Source organism: Pongo abelii, chromosome 9, assembly GCF_028885655.2.
Source record: "Pongo abelii isolate AG06213 chromosome 9, NHGRI_mPonAbe1-v2.0_pri, whole genome shotgun sequence".
Lineage (NCBI taxonomy): Eukaryota > Metazoa > Chordata > Mammalia > Primates > Hominidae > Pongo > Pongo abelii.
The window spans coordinates 130378480-130399645 of NC_071994.2; the positions used below are offsets into that span (position 1 = coordinate 130378480).

The 21166-nt window shown below is 43.4% G+C and overlaps 1 long non-coding RNA gene across 2 annotated transcripts in view; it reads left to right on the forward strand.

Moving 5' to 3' along the window:
- The window catches only part of LOC129048829 (uncharacterized), a 43013-nt gene extending 27310 nt beyond the window's left edge, over positions 1-15703 (forward strand). Inside the window, exons 5-9 of one of the 2 annotated variants that reach the window (XR_008511510.1) lie at positions 5372-5705; positions 6023-6111; positions 11011-11152; positions 13957-14081; positions 15150-15703. This is a non-coding gene — a long non-coding RNA (uncharacterized LOC129048829). The remainder of the gene's footprint in view (positions 1-5371; positions 5706-6022; positions 6112-11010; positions 11153-13956; positions 14082-15149) is intronic. The other variant, XR_008511512.1, reaches the window with a different exon arrangement.
- The last annotated feature ends 5463 nt before the right edge of the window (positions 15704-21166 follow it).

Sequence of the window (21166 nt, forward strand, 5' to 3'; positions counted from 1 at the left end):
TCCATCTTTATTTATCAATTAAATATTTCAAAATGTTTTTAAAAAGGAAGGCAAAATGGGCCAAATGGAGAAACTGCTTTGTGTAGAGCTGATGTCCAGGCTAGAATTTCTGAACTTTTTCTGTAACCTAGAGTCTCTTTTATACTTTTGACTTACCCATTATTCATAACAGATCTCAGGAACACTCATCACACTGCCTATTGCTAAAAACTCAAAGGAGTTATTGTTATATGAACAACCCAAGTTAATGCAGTCAGTAATGGAAATACAGAGTCTTGACTGAAACAGGTCATTTCTATTTTTTGTTGCGATAGTCAGATCATAGCCAGTCACATCTTTTAGGGAGGATGCAAATAGACTGGAGTTCCTTCAGCAAACAGGATGCTGTAGAATAAAATATTCTACATGAGAATACTTAAACAAATTGGAGTGCCAGGTGCCACCATGTAAATTGTGAGGTGTCAAACAGGCTGGTCTTTGGATTAGAGATTGGACTTACTCTCGGTGGCCCTATGAGTAGAGCGGGTCGGGGTGGGGCTGGGCAGGGAGGAAGATCATCTTAAAGTGATAGATGTAGGCTCAGTGTGAGGAAGGATTTCTAAGAGTTGGAGCTGCTCAGAGGTGAAATATCAAGAGTGCCCTTCAGGAGCAGTGTCTGAAGACAGACCACATGGCCAATAGGGAGAGATAAGCAGGCTGGGTGGCCCTCAGCGCTTTGCTTCCAGTCTTGGGAGTCTTACTGAAATAGCTAATGACCACTCAACCCAAAGAACAGACACATGTCTGCCATGTCTCTCTGGGCTCATCCTGTTTATTGCAAGTGAGGCCCAAAGGTGGGGCTCTTATTCCCTGATGTTTCAGGTCCACGTGCAACTTATTCCCAGATCTTTTCTGGAAAAAAAAAAAACAAAAAACAAAAAACAGAGAGACTGTTTGCCAGACAGCTGGACCAGAATGAGGGAAAAGAAGATAAGGCCCAACTGAGAAGTCAGAAAAGCTTCACTTTTCATTAGCTCCACATTCCAAAGTAAGAAATCAATGTGCTTAGCTGCAATTCAAAGCAATTAGTCTTTGTTCTCACACACTCTCAAAGAATGACTTAAAGAAGCCCAAATAAATATTTTCAGAAAAGAGAGTAAATTTGTATTACTTAACCCAAGGAATGCAAACAAGTGTAATTAAAGTGAATACCCATAAATAAAGTAAATACATTAGTTAGGAAATGAATTAATTAGTGTTTAATTACTATCAATTACTAAAATCACTACAGAATTACTTGTAGAATGGATTGAATCTCTTGCTCCTATTAATAATTTCCATTGCTAATTGTATGCACTTGTATTTTCTTTTCTTTGGGTGCATCTTAGCAGAGCTAATAGGAGGAAGCAACAGCACAGTGAACAATGACAGGGACATTTTTTTTCTTTGTTCAGTAAAAAACAAAAGTGATTTGAAATATATCTGCCTGGTTGTCAAAAGCCAATGTGGGTGAGGAAGGGACGCAGGAAGGAAGGTTGTCCTCGTGACACAGGGTGACTCTCGCCATTTCCTGCTGAGGGGAAGCAGCTGATGTTTGTGGCAGAGCCCTAAGGTGAGGGGTGTGTGTGTGTGTGTGTGTGTGTACAGAGGAGAAAGGTAGGTACTGGGAGGCTCAATGCCTGAGCTCACTTCCAGCATGCTCTGTGGAATGCATATGTAGACTGGCAGCCAGGCATCTCTACCCACTGGTCTTGACAGGGGAGGGAATAGGTTTTACATTTACCTGGAGGACAGAGTACATCATTTGCTGCCTTGCAGGTGGAGAGAACACATCTGACATCATGCTCCCTAAGAAGCAACACACTAGCTGGTGCGAGAAACAGATGTATACAAATGACAGGCTTAGGGTAAAGAGTGTCTTTCCTGGGACCCACTCTGCCTGCTCACCAGCATTCTCATTTTCCTGTTTACACAACATCCCCTTACCCCTTCCCCGCTCTCTCCTTCTCTCCCTCATGGACACAGACTCTCAAGCCAGACCACCTAGGTTGGATTCCAAGCTTCCTCACCTGAAAAACCTTGGGCAAATTACTTAACCTCTGTGAGTCTCGATTTCCTCACCTGTAAAATGGGGAGAATGATAGTACCTACCTCTCGTGGTTCCGGTGAGAGCCCAGATCAGTGGGTGACACATAGCAATCTCTGCTTTACTCATTTTCTTGGTATTTCCACCACATATTTCTTTGTGGAGTAGTTGAGGGAATACATATGATGTGGAGATAAACTAGCTGGGAGGATGGCAGGAGTGATTTGGGAGGGAAACGAAGTTGAAGAGGAGGAATTGGTCCTTAAGTGGTTGTTCTGTTTATTAGTTAGGGTTCTCCAGAGAAATGACACCCATAGGAGATTTATTATGAGGGGTTAGCTCACATGATTATGGAAGCGGAAAAGTCCCATGATCTGTTGTCTGCAAACTGGAGGCCCGTGAAAGCCAGTGGTGCAACTCGGTCGAAGCCAGAAGGCCAGGAGTGCCACTGTCGGGAGGCAGGATAAGATGGACATCCCAGCTGAAGGAGAGAGAGAGCAAACTCACCCTTCTTTTGCTTTTCTGTCCTATTCAGGCCCTTTAAGGAATAGATAATGCTTGCCTACATTGGTGGGGGTAGATCTTCTTTGCTTAGTTTATTTATTTAAACGCTAATCTCTTCTGGAAACACTGTCACAGGTACACCCAGAGATAATGTTTTTCCACCTATCTTGGCATTCCTTAGCCTGGTCAAGTTAATACATAAGGAATCCAAAAAAAAAAAAGTCAAACCCTCAAAAGGAGAGTAAATGGTGATCACTAGGGCCTGGGGTTTGGGGAATGTATAGCTTGTTATACATTATACATTATACTTGTTATACTATAGTTAACAAGCTATACATTAGATCCTCAGAACTTATTCATCTTATAGCTGAAAGTAATTGCCTTTTAACCTACTTCTTTTAGCTATAAGATGAATAAGTTCTGAGGATCTAATGTATAGCTTGTTAACTATAGTTAACAATACAATACTGTTTATTTGAAATTTATTAAGAGAGTAGCTCCTAAGTGTCCTATATGCGTACACACACACACACACACACACACACACACACACACACACACACGATAACTATGTGTGGTGATGAAAATGTTAATTTGATTGTGGTAATAATTACACAATGTATATGTATATCAACTCATCATACTGTACACTTTGAATATATACAAATTTTATGTGTCAAATACACCTCAATAAAGCTGGACATTTAAAAAAAGAAAGTGAAGGGAGAGACCAGGAGGAGTGAAAAGAGGTCTGCCATTGCTTGACATTGGTCCTGAATTCATTTTATCATTCTGACTCATCCATTCCTGACTTTCTGGGTAACCATCAGCCTGTTAATTATCCCAGCTTAATCCCAGTATTTTCATTTGTAAAAAAGAATAATATAAATATTTGCTTCATGGCATTGCTGCAGGGCCTAGCACTGGAAGTTTTTGAGCCACCCTCTATAGTGCGAGGTGCAAAGGTTAGGCTGAATAAATAATAACTGGTATAATTGGCACCAAAATTAAAAAGCTGAAACATAACATTAACCATTGCACTCTGTTGTTGTGAAGATAACAGGGACTCTTGCATAAGGGCAGTGGTAACAGAGCATGTCTCTATCCTGTCCCTCCATCCCCACTCGCCTCCCCCATACCTTCCTGGGGTGCTATTTGTAGGCCCTTCCTTTTCAGGAAGTGTCAGGTCCTAGGGCTGATGGCTCCATGGATCAGATCCTTCCCACAAACTCACCTGCTCTTTACCATCTGGCTGGGCTGTAGTTATTCTTGTCACAGCTGAGCTGTGGTCACTCACCTCTGCTGCCATGGCCTCAGCACTGGTTCAGAATGAGGTTAGCATCCTGGTGAGCACGTACAATGACTAAGGAGGAATGCCACCTCTTCAGGTCAACTTAACATTCACCCATGACTGGGAAGTGCAAGGCTGAAGAAGATGCTGGCTGCCTTTGAGAAGCTCCACATTTTGAGCACCCCATTGTCACTGGACAATTCTGCCCTAGAGCAAAAACCAGAGTCGCCAACACTGGGAAATATCTTTTAATAGTCTGTTTGTCCTAGATGGCTGTTATTTCACCTTCTGGAGGCACTCAGCAGTGATTCCATTAAGGCTAACCTCTTGCCAAGGGAGTGAATGGTGCTTATCTCTTGAATGTCTTCTGTGTCCCATGTTATTTTAGTTCTCATTGTAAGCTCATTCATTTTTTCATTCATTCATTCATTCGTTCATTCATTCATTTAATGTTCATGAGGTCCAGAATGCATAACAGTAGAGAAGACTCATTCCCTGACTCTAAAGGTACAATTGAGTGGGTACTAAAATACAGTGCGAAATATACCATGAGCTTTTTAGAAGAGAGTAAAAAGAGGTGAAAGGTCAGGGAGGCTTCCAAGAGAAAGTAACCCTTACGCAGAGGTTTATGTGTCAATTATATCTCAATAAAGCTGGACCAAAAAAAAAGAAAGAAAGAAAGAAAGCAACCTAAAGGAGAGACCAGGAAGAGTGGATTGAGGTCTGCCGTTGCTTGACATCGGTCTTGAATTCATTTTATCATTATGATAAATCTATTCCTCACTTTCTGGGTAACTATCAGCCTGTTAATTATCCCAGCTTAATCTCAGGATCCCTGTTTAAAAAAATGGAATAATATAATATGTGCTTCACAGCATTGATGTGGGACCAGCAGCAGGAGTGTTTTTGAGCCACCCACTGTAGTGCTAAGGGAAAAGGGGACCATGATAAGGAAAGTGACAATCAGAGACAAGTGAATTACAGCCTAAGCTCCCACAGAGCGGGAGGACTTTTTCCCTTTGAGGTATCAACAAGGATCTGTGTGACCCTAAGGACATTAATTGTTCAACCACATCAAGCTCTTTTTTGTTCCTTCCCATCTCCCCTTGAAGCAAAATCTCCTTTCCTCTTCTGTTTCTTTCTCCTAATTTTTGCTGCAACCCTAAGCACCTATAGCAAAGGGTGAGGGGGTCCGACTGCCTGGGTTGGACTCCTGACTCTGCATTTATCTGGTGTGTAACTCCGGATGTCTTGCTAAACCTTTCTGAATGTAAAATGGAATACCTTCCTCAGAGCTGTGTGAGGATTAAAAGGAAAGGAAAAAGGGAAAGAAAGATATTGTTTGTAGAGAGCTTAGCATAGCGCCTGGTACATAGTAATTATTCAATAGATGATAGATAATATCATTACTGTGGATGCTAAGCTTCGTTTTTTGTCTCAGTTGATTGTTATTAAGCTAGGCTAATGTGTTGCCTGATGAGGCATTGGCCTAAGTTGTATTTGCATTTCAGATGGAGATACCTGAAGACCAAAATTTATACCACCCCTAAGGAGAGCAGCCATCTTCCTCCCTGTCCTGAGCAGGAATAAACAAAGACTGCACAAACCTTTGCAGTGGGGTAGGTGGCAGGAGATGTTTCCAAGCTTTACACAGAGAAAACGGTAATGCCTATGTGCATGTAAGTGATTTGCCACCTGTGCAAAAGTCTGCAAGATAGCCCTAGGGGGAGAGTTCCTGAGAAACCCGAGCTCAAGTCTGCAACCCTCATCTCCCTTCTGTGCCAACTCAGGAAGAAAATAAGCCCCAGCAGGAAACTCACCCTTTGAAATGTCAGAGTCCACGAGGTAAGGGCGAGGTGCCCTAAAGCATCCAAATGGCATTACCTGCCCCAAGAACTTATCCAAGCCCTCATCCTGACACTGGGGAGGCTGAGTTACCTTGGCAGGTGCCCCCCGCAAATAGGAGACAAGCAGCTGTCATTAATTTTCATTTGCTGAAATCAGCAACTTATCCTAACTTAACCAGATCCTGAATCTCCCCCTTCCCAGGCAAAGGCCTTCCCTGGGAATGATTGAATTTCACAGGGTGTAATAAAACAAAGGGCTTCTGCTGAATCAGGCGCCAGACTCATAGGCCTATAAATCTCCTGCTTGCTCTTCAGGTCGGGGATGTTATCTCCACCCCAGCCATCCCCTCATGTCATGGCGCCTGCTGTTTCCACAACCTCTCCTGCTAAGAAGATGACCCTAGGTAAGGCATTCTCTTCAAATTGAAACTAGCATAGCCCTGAGTCCTCACTCAGGAAACTGGTGGCACTGGGGAGCTCATGTTACAGACACGCTCTCCAGATTGCCAGATCCAGCTAGTTTCAAAATATGACCAGGTGCTCATTGCTGCATGTTCATTGATGGGGCTGAGAAGAGGGAAAGTGGAAACCAGATCATCTAGGAGAATTCCAGTCCAGCTGTTCCCAGAGACCCAGGCTGTGAATAGGAGAGCAAGGATTGTACAATCAATTCTCCAGAGACCTTTAGCTTAGCAGAGTGTGTTCAATAAAGGCTGTTGGTTAGGATAAAGCAGAGAGCTAATCAGCCGAGGGAGATTTCCTTTAAGTGGGAGTTTTCAGAATCTGGTGTTTAGCAAGTGTCAGGCTTGGGAAGAGGCAAGATTGACAAGAGCTCAGACCCTCGAATCACTGCTTGTTGCCCAGTTTGACTTAGTAGATAGCACACACAAAAGCCAGTCACTCCCGTCTCTTGAGATGTCCAACTTTGCATTAAGACTTCTCTGGTGAGCTCCAGGTGGGGGGGTTAGCAGAGGGTTGGGGCCCAGGACCCAGGGCTAGAGGTCCTGCCTTGCCTCTGACTATGGCCCACAGTGAGCTCACCTGAGTCTCAGTCTCCTTTCCTGTGAACTAGGGGAAGGGAGTGAATAACTTGACTAGGTTCTCTCTAAGGCCTCCCCCAGTTAAAATGTTTATCTCACCTCTAGGAGACAGAGAGCTCTGGGTATTTGGGAAGCCAGGGAGTGAAAAATATGTCCTGTTCTTGGACACAGGGGCCAATCCAAATGGCGTGTCTTTTTGTCCTTGTTTGTAAGCTGGCCCAGGAAAGCTGCCAGGTGCTTTTGGTGGAGCAGCCAGAAACAGCTCTCCAAAGCCCTCTGACAGAGACTGTGGCAGCAGAAGTGACGAGTGACAGGTCTTTTCTCTGAATGGGCACAGCCCTCTGTGGGCACCTGATTCCACTCCTACCTCACTGTCTGTGTTCAGTGATGGCTAGGAGCAAGAGCTCTTTGGGCAGAGAACCAGCTTCCAGCTTTAGTGTTGGTAAACCCTGCAACCGTGGGCCACTCCGTTCCTGCCTCATGGTTCTGCCTGGAGTCAGGACATAATATCTGTGAAGCAGGAAGGATAGTGCCCAGAGCTTGTTCTATGAAGATCAGCTCCAGGAGGGAGACGGTGATGTCACGGCTTCTGTTAGGTAGTAAATTACTAGGGGGCAGGGTCTTCATCCTGTTTATCTCTGCATCCCCCACTGGACCCACATAGTTGGTCCAGACTTGCTCAACACAAACCGATGGATGAATAAGTGAATAAACACAGTCTGCTCATGGCCATGGGTTTCTGGCACCTGTATCAAGATAGAGATGACTTGTAGGAGAAGCACCTCTGAAAAACGCCTTTCTTCAAGAAAAGTTGCTTCAGAAGCTCCATTATGCTTCTAAAACAGGGATCTCCGACCCCCTGGGGCCATGAACTGGTACTGGTCCATGGCCTGTTAGGAACCAGGCTGCACTGCAGGAGGTAAGCGTCAGGTGGGCAAGCAGTGAAGCTTCACCTGAATTTACAGCAGGTCCCTATCACTTGCATTACCACCTGAGCTCTGCCTCCTATCAGATCAACAGGGACATTAGATTCTCATAGGAGCTCAAACCCAACTGTGAACCATGCAAGCCAGGGATCTAGGTTGCCTGCTCCTTATAAGAATCTAATGTCCAATGATCTGTCACTGTGTCCCATCACCCCCAGATGGGACCATCTAGTTGCAGGAAAACAAGCTCAGGGCTCACACTGACTCTACGTTATGATGAATTGTATAATTATCTCATTATATATTACAATGTAACAATAATAGAAATAAAGCACACAATAAATGTAATGCACTTGAATCATCCTGAAACCATTGACCCCTCCCCGCCAACCATCGCCACCACACCAGTCCATAGAAAAACTGTCTTCCACAAAACCGGTCCCTGGGTGCCAAAAAGGTTGGCTGCTCTAAAATAAAGCTGACTCTTCCAAAATTCTACTGATCTACCTGGCAACTCCTCAGTTCTTGCAAACGCCTCAGTTCTTGCAATGCCCCACTAGACAGTTAGGGGAAAGGATAACAACCTTCCTGGGTCATTTCAAGAGGACTCTTGGTGCCAACACTCTGCCACACTTTGTCAACACTTTGGTTGTCACCACAACCACTTTGGTTGTCACGGCAACACACTATGGTGCCAACACTTTGTCCCATAGAAGAGTCTCTAACACCTCTGGAAGTTTCTAAGTCCGGTACAGCAAAGCCAGAACTCAGAATATATCTCTCAGAAGACATGGAATAAGGAGCTTTCCTATGGGGCCAATGCAGTGACATGAGAAGCCAGTGTTGCTAGGATGTGCTGTGGTAGTGAGTTTTGCAGGCTGTTGAGGACCTGAGGCCCCCCGTCCCCACACACACACTGTGGGCCCTGATTCATCTCTTCTGGAAGCCTAGGACAGGAGGCTCCTCAGGGTTCTTTCACACGGACCCTCTCTGTGAAAGAGAGGCGTGTGCCTCTCCCCATAAACCCCCAGTCATCCTCACCTTCAAGGTCTTTCTATGCATTTCCAGTGGACACTTGGAGGGTTTTCGGGGTGCCTGACTCCTAGGCTGTGCAGGCTGTCATGTGGCAGCTCCAGAAGTAATTATCAAGGCAGAACGGGCAGCGGGAGGACAATCAGTCAGCCCTGGACGGAGGCACCTGTCCTGTGACCCACCTAGGGGACTATCAGAAATAGAAATAATTTTAATGAAAAGGCACAGTCCTCAGTCCTTCTAATGCTGAACAAGCAAAATGGAGATTTTCATAAGAGGACAGGACTCTGCTTTTAGCAGCAAAGCAGACCTGAGGGGTGGGAGTGGAGGAAATTTAGGGGAAAAAAAATCCTGGTGTATGTTTACAGTTCCTTTCCCCTTCTGCCTTTCTCTGTCTCAAGTGACAGCAGGGATAAGGACAGAGGTGCTTTCTATCCTCGGAAGTCAAACAGGGAGCCATTTGTCAGAAATGGGACCAGCATGAGACACAAATGGAAAAGCATAGAAATGTCATAGAAGTGTGTCTTCCAGCTAGGTGCGGTGGCTTATGCCTTTAATCCCAGCACTTCGGGAGGCCAAGGTGGGAGGATTGCTTGAACCCAGAACTTCGAGACCAGCCTGGGCAACATAGCAAGATCTTATCTCAAAAAAAAAAAAAAAAAAAAAAGCGTATCTTCGGTGCTCTTCTGCTTCCTGTTTTTGCTCCTTCCATCCTTCCATAGAGCTCAAATTGTTTGTTTCTCCACTTGGCGCCCCTTCCCTTTCCCTGAGTAGCAAAACCCACCGACTGTGAACTTCTTTAGGCCAGGACTTTTCCTCGTTCTGGCATCCCCAGAACCAAGCACGATGACTGCTTCCGGCTGCTGCTTTTACAGTATTTATTAAAGGAATGAAAACCTCTTCTCAAAGCTCCCAATCATACCTCGATGTAGAGGACTGATAACAGTTGAGAGCTTTGCCTCTTCTCCTGGGACATCAGTATTTTAAAAACAGTTCAAAACGACATGGAAGAAGTTCAATTACATTGAATGGTAGAGTTCCAGACAGCATTTGATCCTTTCCTTTGAGCAAAGGACCTTCTCCATCCCTAAAACCAAATCACAGATGCCTGTGGCCTGTGAGGGCCACTGGAAATGGGTGAGTGTAACCCTCTGCATTTGCAAAGAACAGCTGTCAATTGTAATGCATTCATGGCCTTCTCCTGAAGGGGGAGGGGTGAAAAGCCTACTCGCTGTTCTGTGCTCCCTGAAATCATTCCATTTAAATGCAGATTGGGAGCCTTCCTTCCTCTAAGTGGTCACAGAGAAGACTGAGCAAAGTTGAAATGATAATTTTCCTTAAGAAGAAAGAGAACAGTTTGGTTCATTTCCCCATGGCACCAACTGTCATTTCTCTTTACTGTAGCACTCCTCTCTTTCTGTCTCCCCCACACCCCTTAGGTGGCCTTTCTCATCCCCAGTCACCCCAGTTTTTGCATCGATAGGCTCCTTTAATTATGCAAATCTCCCAAGCCGCTAGTATCTTCCTAGTTTGAATGGAAAAAATCCAGCCCCAAGTCCTGCGGTTATCTCCCTCCTCCTATTATTTCTCCACCAGATCCGGGCCCTTTTATATTGAACCCGAGGAAAGATGAAAGGCCACATTGCTGGGAAATTAACAGGAGGGGGCCTAGATCATTAAAAAGAAGACCTTTCCCAACTTTTGATTTTCAAGAGACATTTGAAAATCTCTCCGTTCTGAGCAGCTGACTAAGGCAAAGACAACCTCTCCCAGAACAAAGCCAGAGCTTGTTCTGGTGCCCTGAGAATCCGGGCCCTTGGGGCTCTGTTCCTGACTCTTTCATGATCTTGTCCTGGAGAAGGAGCTGGCTGGTTTCTACTGTCTGTTCCTACAATATTTAGGGGCTAGTTGGGCAGTTTGGCCCCAAGTCTGCCAGGAAGTAATGAGGAAATGAGAATGGAGAAGCAAGCCAGGCTCTGGCTGAAACATCCATTGACTTGCCTCTTCTACACGAAGCTCACTGAGGGTTACGATGTGAGAACAGGCATCCAAGATAAGAGTCAGATTAGAGTCCCTTTTATATCTGTGTCTGCTGCCAAATGCTACCTATGGGAGGAAGATTGTTGGTTTCCTGGGAAACGCTAAGAAAGGGCCTGCCCTGAAGCCCCTCCCAAAACAAAGTCCTTCGCCTTTATATCTCTCTCCTAAGTTGTAAGGCCCCTGACTCCCTCAGGAGGAAAGAGGTCAGGGATCTGAGAATGCACAAAAATAAACCCCTTCACATTCTTATCTTCCTCCATCTCAGTGGTTTCAGACTCTTGCTTGGGAGCATGACACTGAAAACAGAAATAGCTTCCAGAAGACTTCAGATAAGTTCATGGATAATAGAGCCAAAAATGATCACTAAAAGGGAAGTCAGAAAGATTCAGAGCTCCATCTTCAGACAGGTCAGTAGAAAAAATTCTGAAACGTAGGGGTCAGGATGCTTGGATTCTAGTTCCAGTTTACCCATTGGTTGGTTTTATGATCTTAAGAAGCTACTTTGCTTCTCTGGGTCTTAGTTTCTGCATCAATGAAATGAATGGTCTGGTCTATATGATTTTGTACCTGTCCAACACTGATATTCTCAGTCTGAAATGTGTGTGGGTGTGCAAGTGTCTGTGTACACAAAAACAGTGAATTGTTGTCCAATTCCCCCCTCCCCTCAAACAAAAACAAAAACAAAATCAAAAACAAAACAAAGGCCTGAGTAACCTAGGGACTGGACAAGGGCTTGCTCTCTGCCTGTCTGATCTTTCTGCAAACCTCTTCTTTCTTTTCTTCTTCCTTTAGCTGGAAACCCAACGGCAAACTCACCTGGTGTTTCACAAACTCATCAGGTTTGTGAAACAAAAATAGGGGAATGAAGATGCTCTGAAATGCTTATTTAGACAGTGCCAACATATCAAAAGAACAGTTGACACAAATGGGGTATCTAGTTATCATAGATCTTATGAAGCTCATTCAAAGAATGTAATGAAAAAAAATCAAATAATGAATCATTCAGGGAGATGCAAACGATGGCTCCCATTCTTATTCTTTTGTTCTCCTTTGTATTTCAGAAGAGAAAAATAGATAGGAAATTAGAGCAAGAAGTTGGGGGATATTTCAGAGAGCAAAAGGGGCAATGATGAGAAGGATGCAAAAAAGATCCAAGGTTAGGAGAAGAGCAGAAACAAAGACTAAGTACATCTAACAAAATAAAACGTTGATAAAAATAACACAGGTGAAGAGTTTTCTGGGGATGCATCTTTAAAACAATCATGAGAGGGGAAAAGAGAGAGAAAGAGAGGGTACCGTGTTGGGTGGAAGGATGTATCAAGGTCCAGCTTTCCTGCTTCACTGTCTTGCTGAGGGCACAAAGACCTGAGCCCTGGGCTAGAGAAGGATCAGTGTGATTCAACAGGGCACCAGGGTGTTCCTAGGACCCTGCTGGAGCTGGGCACTCTTCTCTGTGCCACACCCTCAGCTCAGGGGCCAGTTCTGCCTCCACAATCCTGAATTGACCTGTGCTGAATGCTTGATTCATCAAACTCCCACTTAGCTAGACATTCCTTTTCCAAAGTGCTTTGCCTGACATCAGCAATGCCTTTCTTTTGGCTAACTTTGTTCTGGCATCAGTTTTTGTCTTCACAGCATGCTGTGGTGGAAGGGGTCTGGGGCATGGATCAGACCGATGTGCCCTTGACTCAAACCCCTACTGGCTGTTTGATTTTAGGCAAGATAGTTTCTTCCTTGATAAAGTAAGGCTGATAATAATATTATCTACCCTGAAAGCTTGTTGTAAGGATTAAGTGAGATCACAAATGTGGAAGGATTTAATACAGAGAGGTACTCAGAAAACCTGGGTGGCCTTCTCTCCCCAAGCCAGGTCTAGCTACAGAGATGAGAAAGTAGCAAGAAGCCCTAGAAAGATAAGAAACGTGTCTAAATATGGTGGTATCCAGAGCTCCCCATTCTGGTCACCAGTGTGCTAATGGCTTTCCATAGGATTTGGATCCGTAATCTCTGAGTGCGTCTGAGTATGTGTGTGTGATATGAGAAGATTAAAGGCAATTTCCCTCAAGTAGTGGGAGGCTTCTTGATGAAAGTTTTAAAGCTCTGTGAGCCCTCAGGCATATCTGCTGATCATAAAAAAGAAGTTGTTTCCCAGGAGAGTGAGAAGAACTATCCCAAAGTTGCAGTGGTCCCTATCCTCCCTGGAGCCCAGGCATCAGGGACAAACACCACTGCTCACAGAATGCAGAGCCCAGTCAGCAACCATCCTCCCCTTCCAAAGGCTGTCACTACCTGTTTACACTCCCTTCATCAGAGGTGACAGGTTGGAGCAGGAGAGAGAGAGAGGCATAGGCAGATATTATAGCATTTCTTACTTTCATCTTTCACTCTTTTCCAGGTAGGAGTCAGTACATTGATAACTTCCAAAGAAGTGTTAGGTTAGAAAGATGTGCCCTGCGTGTATCTCCTGTAGGGATCTCCTGGGTCTGACCTGGGCTCAGAAGAAGCCAGATAAGGAAGCCAAAGAAGGGCAGAAGCCCAGCATTTGTCCTGGGTCTCTTTCCTTCCACAGCAGAGGAGTCCTTTCCCCCGGGAGGTGGTAGGAAAGAAAAAGTTCGCATAGAACACAAAACTTAGCAGTGCATTTTATGGGATGTCTTATATTGTTTGCTTTACTTTTGTTCTCTTTTTCTAAAGCATGGATTATTTATTGTCCTCAGATAAATTGTAAACATATCAAAACTCATGTTCTATAGTCAGCCGGATTCACTACTACTTGATGATTACTTCTCGTGTTGGGAATGTGCGTTTTATCTTTTCTCTCCTCCTTTCAAAATCTGCATATAACTCATTTTCTTCCACCAGTAAAACTTCCTCAAATAATTTTGAATGGCTACGATTCGTCCATATTGTTCCATCTCCTTAGCACATCTAAAAGTAAATGTAAATGTAAATTTTTATGCTATAATAATGAATTCTATTAATACGTATTATATATGGGTATTTTATATATATATGTGTGTTATATGTGTGTGTGTGTATATATATATACACACACACATATATAAGGAATACATATATATATATATGTATTCCTTATATGTACTGATACCTCATTGGATTGTACGTGCTTGCCTGTCCATTAAACCATACATAGAGCCATTCCTAGCAGGATATGAGAGGCCTAGGAAATTACCTCATGATTTTTTTACAGGTAAAATCTGATTGAACAACAGCGGCTGCCTTCATCAAGGGAGCCTGGAGAGCAAACAGCAGAAAAACAGTCATCTGGCAACATGTTGCAGGAAAAAGACATTACAAAAGAATAACAAGCTTGAGGTACGCCAGGAGGGACGGGGTTGCTGCCACAGCTTGTAGCCTACTTGCTGCTAGTTGACCCTTCCTCTTCTCTATGAGGAAGTGCCGTGGGAGCCAGAATGTGCCAAGCCCTGCCCATTACTCACATTGGCTTTTCTGGGATGGATTTGATAAAAAGTTATTTGGTATGAGGGATGGCAGCCACTGGGGCCTGAGAATGTAAGCACACACCAAGTATTACCTGTAGACTGTAAATAGGAAAACACAGCTACTTTTCTGCACAATTTGTAGATTTCTTTGACTATTTCTAGATTTTTTTGTTTTTGCTTATATTTGAAAATAATTGTGGGGATTATTTAGTAAGTAAAAAATTAAGCCGGGCACAGTGGCTCATGATTGTAATCCCAGCACTTTGGGAGGCTGAGGCTGGCGGATCATGAGGTCAGGAATTCAAGACCACCTTAGCCAACACAGCGAAACCCCCGTCTCTACTAAAAATACAAAAATTAGTCATGTGTGGTGGCAGGAGCCTGTAATCCCAGCTACTCAGGAGGCTGAGTCAGGAGAATTGCTTGAACCTGGGAGGCGGAAGTTGCAGTGAGCCGAGATTGCACCACTGCACTCCAGCCTGGGCGACGGAGCTAGACTCCATCTAAGAAAAAAAAAAAAAAGGAAAAAAGAAAAAAAAAGAGTAAAACCTCTGTAATTATGCTTATCTGAGGTGGATTCCAGGTCTTGCTCTTTCTAACCATATGACTTCAATCAAGTTACTTCACTTTTCTGACACTTCGGGCAAAATGGGTTTAAACAATGCCTATTTTGAGGGGTTGTTGAGAGAATCATATATAACCTACAAAAGTGTATAGCACATCCTTGGTGCATAGTAAATGCTCAATGATAGCTATTGGTATTAATATTCCCCCACTGTACATTACCCACAGTATCCAGCAATGGTATTGATGACCTACCATCATGCTAACATATTAATGATGGTAACAAATGCAAACATCACTGGCATTAAAACCGTGGTCCACCCTGAGTCCTTGCCCTTGCCCTCATTGTGTTGTTGTCCCCCTGATTTCTCTACAGGCTTTCTATGTGCTCCTGCATCCCTCTAGCTACCTTCTGTGAAACTGAACCTGGCCTGGTCTTAAGAGCAAAGACCTGAACCCTGGAGCCACTTGAGGAGCCAGAACGAGGGATCCCCATATCCTTCTTAGACCTTGTTTATTCTTTCCATGACACCTACTCATTCACATGTTGTGGAATTTCCTCATTGTCTCTGTCTCATTTAAAAGTCATATATAACATGAATCAAAATAAGAAAACAGGGACAGTCAATAACAAACTGTGGAGAACAACGGACATGTGAGAGCACTCTGGTTCTCCAGGCTATCCGACTGGCGATGCTGCTTAAGTCCTATCTTGTACCCACTGCAGTGAGTAAATTGGATTGCTGAGCGAGAAAAAAAATGACATATTTCCCTTGTAGTGGAAGAACCTAAAAGGCTTTTTTCCGATTTTCAGATTCAGGTCACACAGCCCAAAACTCTTCTTATCTGCTTTCATTATATATATATTTAACATCTTATGATGAGGTTTGATCTTCTTTAAGGCTTTGATTAAATAGTCTTTGCACTTCCTGATGTGTGAGTTCATGATTTTCTATCAGAAGATGCCTTGATGCCTCACATGGACTTTAGAATGAAAATGTTATTTTCACCCTCAAGCCATAATGGGTTTTTCATCATAGACATTATTATTATTATTATTATTTTATTTTTTGACAGAGAGACAGGGGGGAACGCCTCTCCCCGCCCAGCTGGGCCCTGTGGGCTCCCCTCCGCAACCCTAAGGCGGGAGGCTGAGGGCAGCAGGGAGTCGCACTTCACCTTCGCCCCTCGTTTGACCCATGGACTCATTAATGGAAGAACCGAGGCAAGCAAGTTCACGGGAAGAAATGCGCCCTCCCAACTGGAGGCCATCAGCTGCCCACTCGGGAACATCTCAGGGTGCCAACTGCATCTCTGCGGGGTCACCAGCCATTTCTAGGACACATGTTTGTCCTTGTGGTATTTGGGCTGGAGGACTCCAACAGAGATCAAGTGTGGAGAGCAGTTCCACAGTCTCAAAAAGAAAACCGCGGAAGTCTTGCTCTCACAGAAGTCATGACAGCAGTCCTTTGAAGATGCCCATACACATCAAATGTATTTGTGGCATTAACAAAAAAAGACCACAACAGTCTTCTACTGAGGTGTGGCAGTGGGATTTCAGCAGCAATTTCTGCCTATACTCCATCTCTCACACATGGAGATGTGTTGCCCTATTTTCTTCTCTAATTGCCTTACATATGCATATTGCTTTATTTCCCGACCTGAGAGTGTTAGATCCTCAAGAAGAAAAAACTGTATCTCCCATTTTCCCAGTATGTCAATTTCACTCAGAACAATTTGATGCACATGGTTGGGATTTAATCCATATTTGCCAGTGAGATCTTAGAGTATCAAGGAAAACGATTCCCTCAATTCTGTGAATTTCTCTGAGGTTTGCATGGATACACTTCCGTTGTTGACATTCAATGCATGTGAAATAGGCATCAGAGCTTTTTACCTGCCTCACTGGGGCAGAGCTTTTTACCTGCCTCACTGGGGACTGGGGACATTAGCTGCATGAGCTAATGTCTAGGAAGAACTCAGTGCAGTTACACACACACACACATGCACACATGCGTGGCGGGAGGCTTATTCCTACCTCTCAGGCTTGCTAAAATGGAAGTTTCACAAGCTTCCTGGCACTTTCTCCTGGAAATTGTGTGAGAATGTGCTCCTTGCCCTTCTTTCAGTTTTTAGCTCCCAATTCTAGTGTCCAAAGTCAGAAAGTAGGGGTCAGAAATAATGAAGAGAAGGTTAACCAGAGTTCATTGGATCTCAGATAATTAAGAGACCCAAGTACAAGGAATTATTCATCTCTCTCGTCTCCATCAAATGCCGGGCTATGTGTTTTTCTGTAAGCCTTCTACTATAATTGGCTAAGCAGGGATAGCTCTGTTCTTAACCTGCAACAACTGCCCCCAAAACAGAGGCTGATTCAGTTGTGGTAATGGGAGGAAGCTAATGGCCAAGCAAGTCTACTCCTCTGACAGCCATGGGCTCTCTGGACATATGTCTTGAGGCCTGAACCTTATCTCTCATCTTCAAACACAGGTTCACATTTGGGTGATGCACCTAAACCTCGCAGCTTGATTTTCCAAATCGTGAGTGTGTCTGATCAGTGATGGGGTCACTGGGAGACACATACCTGACTGATCAATCAGGCTACTTGTTTTTCCACATTTTTCTGACTTGGATTTCAGAACTCACTTGGCATTTGAAGAAGGTCAAGAGCATAGGTTTGCCAACTCACATGCTTGTAAAGCACATATCATTCAACATAATGACAGCCCCTGAGATATTTCAATTCCACCTCCCAGTGTGTGTGTGTGCGCGCGCAGGCACACATGTGATTGATTGATTGCTGGTTTTGAAGCTATACAATGCTATGGCCTTTCATCCTAGCCTATGTTTCATAGCACATTCCAGCTGTTCAGAGCCACAACTTGAAAAGATGTGCTGATTGAAATGCTAACTGTACACTAGACATGCAGTCAGCCCCGTACAATTAACAAAGAAAAGGGCCCCTCCCTGCTTTTCCCACTGTTCTTATTTTTCCCAAAACTATTTCTTTCCTTCCAGAGAAGCAATTAGTTATAATTATATATGTGCTGGAGTATAGGAGAACTAGTCACAAAGAATTTTCAAGTCCCAAAATTGTCTAATAAAAACTACCCAACAACATCATAATTTTTGGAGGAAGTTAAATTTTTATAGAGTTTGGTGATAAGAAAAATTTGCTAAAAGAGAGTGCTCTTAATCATTACAATGTCACTTTGCTAAGTAATTGTGGAATTAGGAATAATTACACTCTAAAGAAGGAAAACGAAACAATCTGCCTTACGATCTTTTAAAATAGAATTATGATTCGAGTTTTCTCCATAAATCGAAAAGAAGAAAGGCATGAACTTGTGGGTGAGGTAATAACCTGGGGTCTTGGAAACCTAGGTTTAAAGCTTTAAGTACTCAATGCTGGGACTTGACCTACTCAGCAATGGGTAGCTATACTTGAGATAACAGGCGGGATTTTATGTGCAGCAATGTAGAGGACGCAGGGGCCCGGGATGGGCTGCCAGGTCTTCCAGCGAGTGCAAAGGCATCCACCAAGGATCATGAATGTGAACAGGATAATGAATCACTGTCTACTTACTCTTTTGGAAAAACTTCCATATCTCTGCCAATTGAATCACACTATAACCAGTCCCAGGCAATTCAAGATGACAAGTTCCACTTCGAAAAGTGCTGGGGGTCATTCTGAGGGTCCCTGTGTATAGACATAAAAAGTTCCATTTGTTCTTACAAGGTGAAAATGACAGAACAAATATTATGGGGATTATGCCTGGGGAAAAAAAAAATCTATCTCTAGATATTCCTGCCACCATGGAGAGAAAATCAGCAAAATTTAGAATCTTGGATCTCTTCCACTCACACTAGGATGTTGTTTCTAGAAATCTCCCTGAAGTATGGTACTGACTCTTTGTGGTAAAAGTGGAGAGGCTTAGAACTGAAATCTGGTCAGTAGAAGACTGAGGGTTAAAAGTGGACGGTCAACCCATTGAATGAAGGCCTAGCAGGAAATACAGAGACAAAAATATAGGCATTAAGAGAATAATAGCTGAATAGTAATAATAATACATTATGTCAACAGCGGTGACAAAGGAAACACACAATGTATTTATAGAGCTAAATAAACGGCAGATCTAGGTCCCACGTTTTGACTCTGAACAACCTTCTCAGTTGGATTTTGCTTCTGCCTAAGGATTATTTTGGAAAGAGCTATTATTATCCATGATTTATCACGCTGCACTGGGGGGAACTCGTACTTTCCACGGAGACAATTATTGAATTCTCACTGGAGGCTCTTAAAGGAGCCAGGACCTGTTCTGAGGGTTCAAGTGGGAAAGGTGTGCCATCAGGGGGCTGCAGCCCGGCACCATGGGACGTGTGTGCTGTTGACCACTTCTGTGCCCAGATGCCTCAGATGCTTTCTCATTAGATGCACCCTTCAATCTCCTGGTTATTAAAACAGGACTGGGGAGAGGAGTTCACATTTATGGTGAGTCCATGCAAGAAGACCCTCTGACAGGTGCCCATCACACCTGAGGAGTCACTGGTTGCAGCCCGTTCTGAAGCATCATTGAAATAGAGACCAAGTCAAAGCCAGGGCCTAGAAAGACAGTCTGGACAGAATTCTGCAAGCAGATTCTTTATTTGAGTAAGTATTCCTTGAAGAAGCCCAGTTGTGCAGCTGTGTTTGGGTGGAGGTCATCAGAGGTTTAGAAAAAGAGAGAAGTCATGGTTAATATTAGAAAAGAACTCTGAGAATCTGGAGGAAGGAAAATGCATTACTAGTTCTAAGCAACAACTGTGGAAATAAACAATGATAAATACCGTATTAAATCTAAAGAGTTATGTTAATAGATAATAACAAGTAGGAGAGCTAATAGCTAGCCATTAATACAGGCCAATTTATTATTTAAAACATTTATTAAGATTTAACAATAGTCAAATATTTTTTTGTGAAACAGTTATTAAACTGAATCTCTGCATACATTAATCAACTGATATCTACCATTCAGAATGTATCTCATTATATCCAAAAGGGTGTGTGTATATGCTTCCAAAACAAACTGGGAGATTTAAAATGAACTGTAGTTCATTTTTGCAAAGTGTGGATGTGTAAAGATTATTATGTTTGCCAGCTGGGTAGCCAGACAGTGAAGTGGACTTGTCTAATTAGGAACAATTGCTGATAAATCAATTCTTTCCTTTTATAGGACAATTACAATTTGTGTGTATACGTGATTGTGTTTTAAATTCTAATTTGATTTTGTGCATTGTTCTGCAACCAAGTTAATTCTTTGAAGCCTTTTTAAATGGTACAAATTTTCCATAAAATATAAATAGGTTTATTGCTGTTTTATCAGTCACGCAAATAATCCAAGATCCATCTATTCACATAATTCAGGCATTAACTATGTATAATTACTCACATGAAGACTTCAATCTGGCTTACTATACGGAACCCCAAATATGACTTTAAATTGTTTGCCTCCTCTTTTCCTCTGTTATTTCTCTCCCTCTCTTTTCATCTTTGCCTATTAAAATTCTTCCCAATCTTTAAGCGCAGCTCAAAGATCACTTCCCTGGTTTCTCTCATTTAGAAGGGATCTTTCTAACACTTGCTTCTCCACTTTTATCTCTCATTGCGTCTAGCATAGTGCTTTGTGCTAGGACATAAAAACGATATATTTTAATTATTTTTTATTTATTTACTTTTTTATTGTTTGAGACAGAGTCTTGCTCTGTCACCCAGGTTGGAGTGCAGTGGCATGATTGTAGCTCACTGCAACCTCCGCCTCCCAGGTTCAAGCGATTCTCCTGCCTCAGCCTCCCGAGTAGCTGGGACTATAGGCATGCACCACCATGCCTGCCATGCCCGGGTAATTTTTGTATTTTTAGTAGAGACAGAGTCTCACCATGTTGGCCAGGATGGTCTTGAAATCCTGACTTCAAGTGATGCACCTGCCTCGGCCTCCTAAAGTGCTGGGATTACAGGCGTGAGCCTCCACACCCAGCTACAATATGCATTTTTTTTTGAATAAATGAGTTTTCTGAGGACAGAAGTGCCTAGTCTCCCTGTTCTGACTGACACCACAGCTCCTGGAATAGACACATGGAAAGAAGATGGACACTGAAGGAAACTCAAATCCACGTGTGGCCAAATGAACTAAGGGGAGTGCAATTTACTTACAAGGAGAGGGAGGACGTACAGCAGGTCCTAGAATAACGTTGTTTCTTTCAACATCATTTTGTTGTAATGTTGGAATCCATCCTATGTGGAGTTGGCACATTCTCCCCATGTCTGCAAGGGTTTTCTCTGGGTACTTCGACTTCCTCCCACATCCCAGAGATGTGCCTGATAGCCTCATTGGCATGTCTACATGGTCTCAGCAC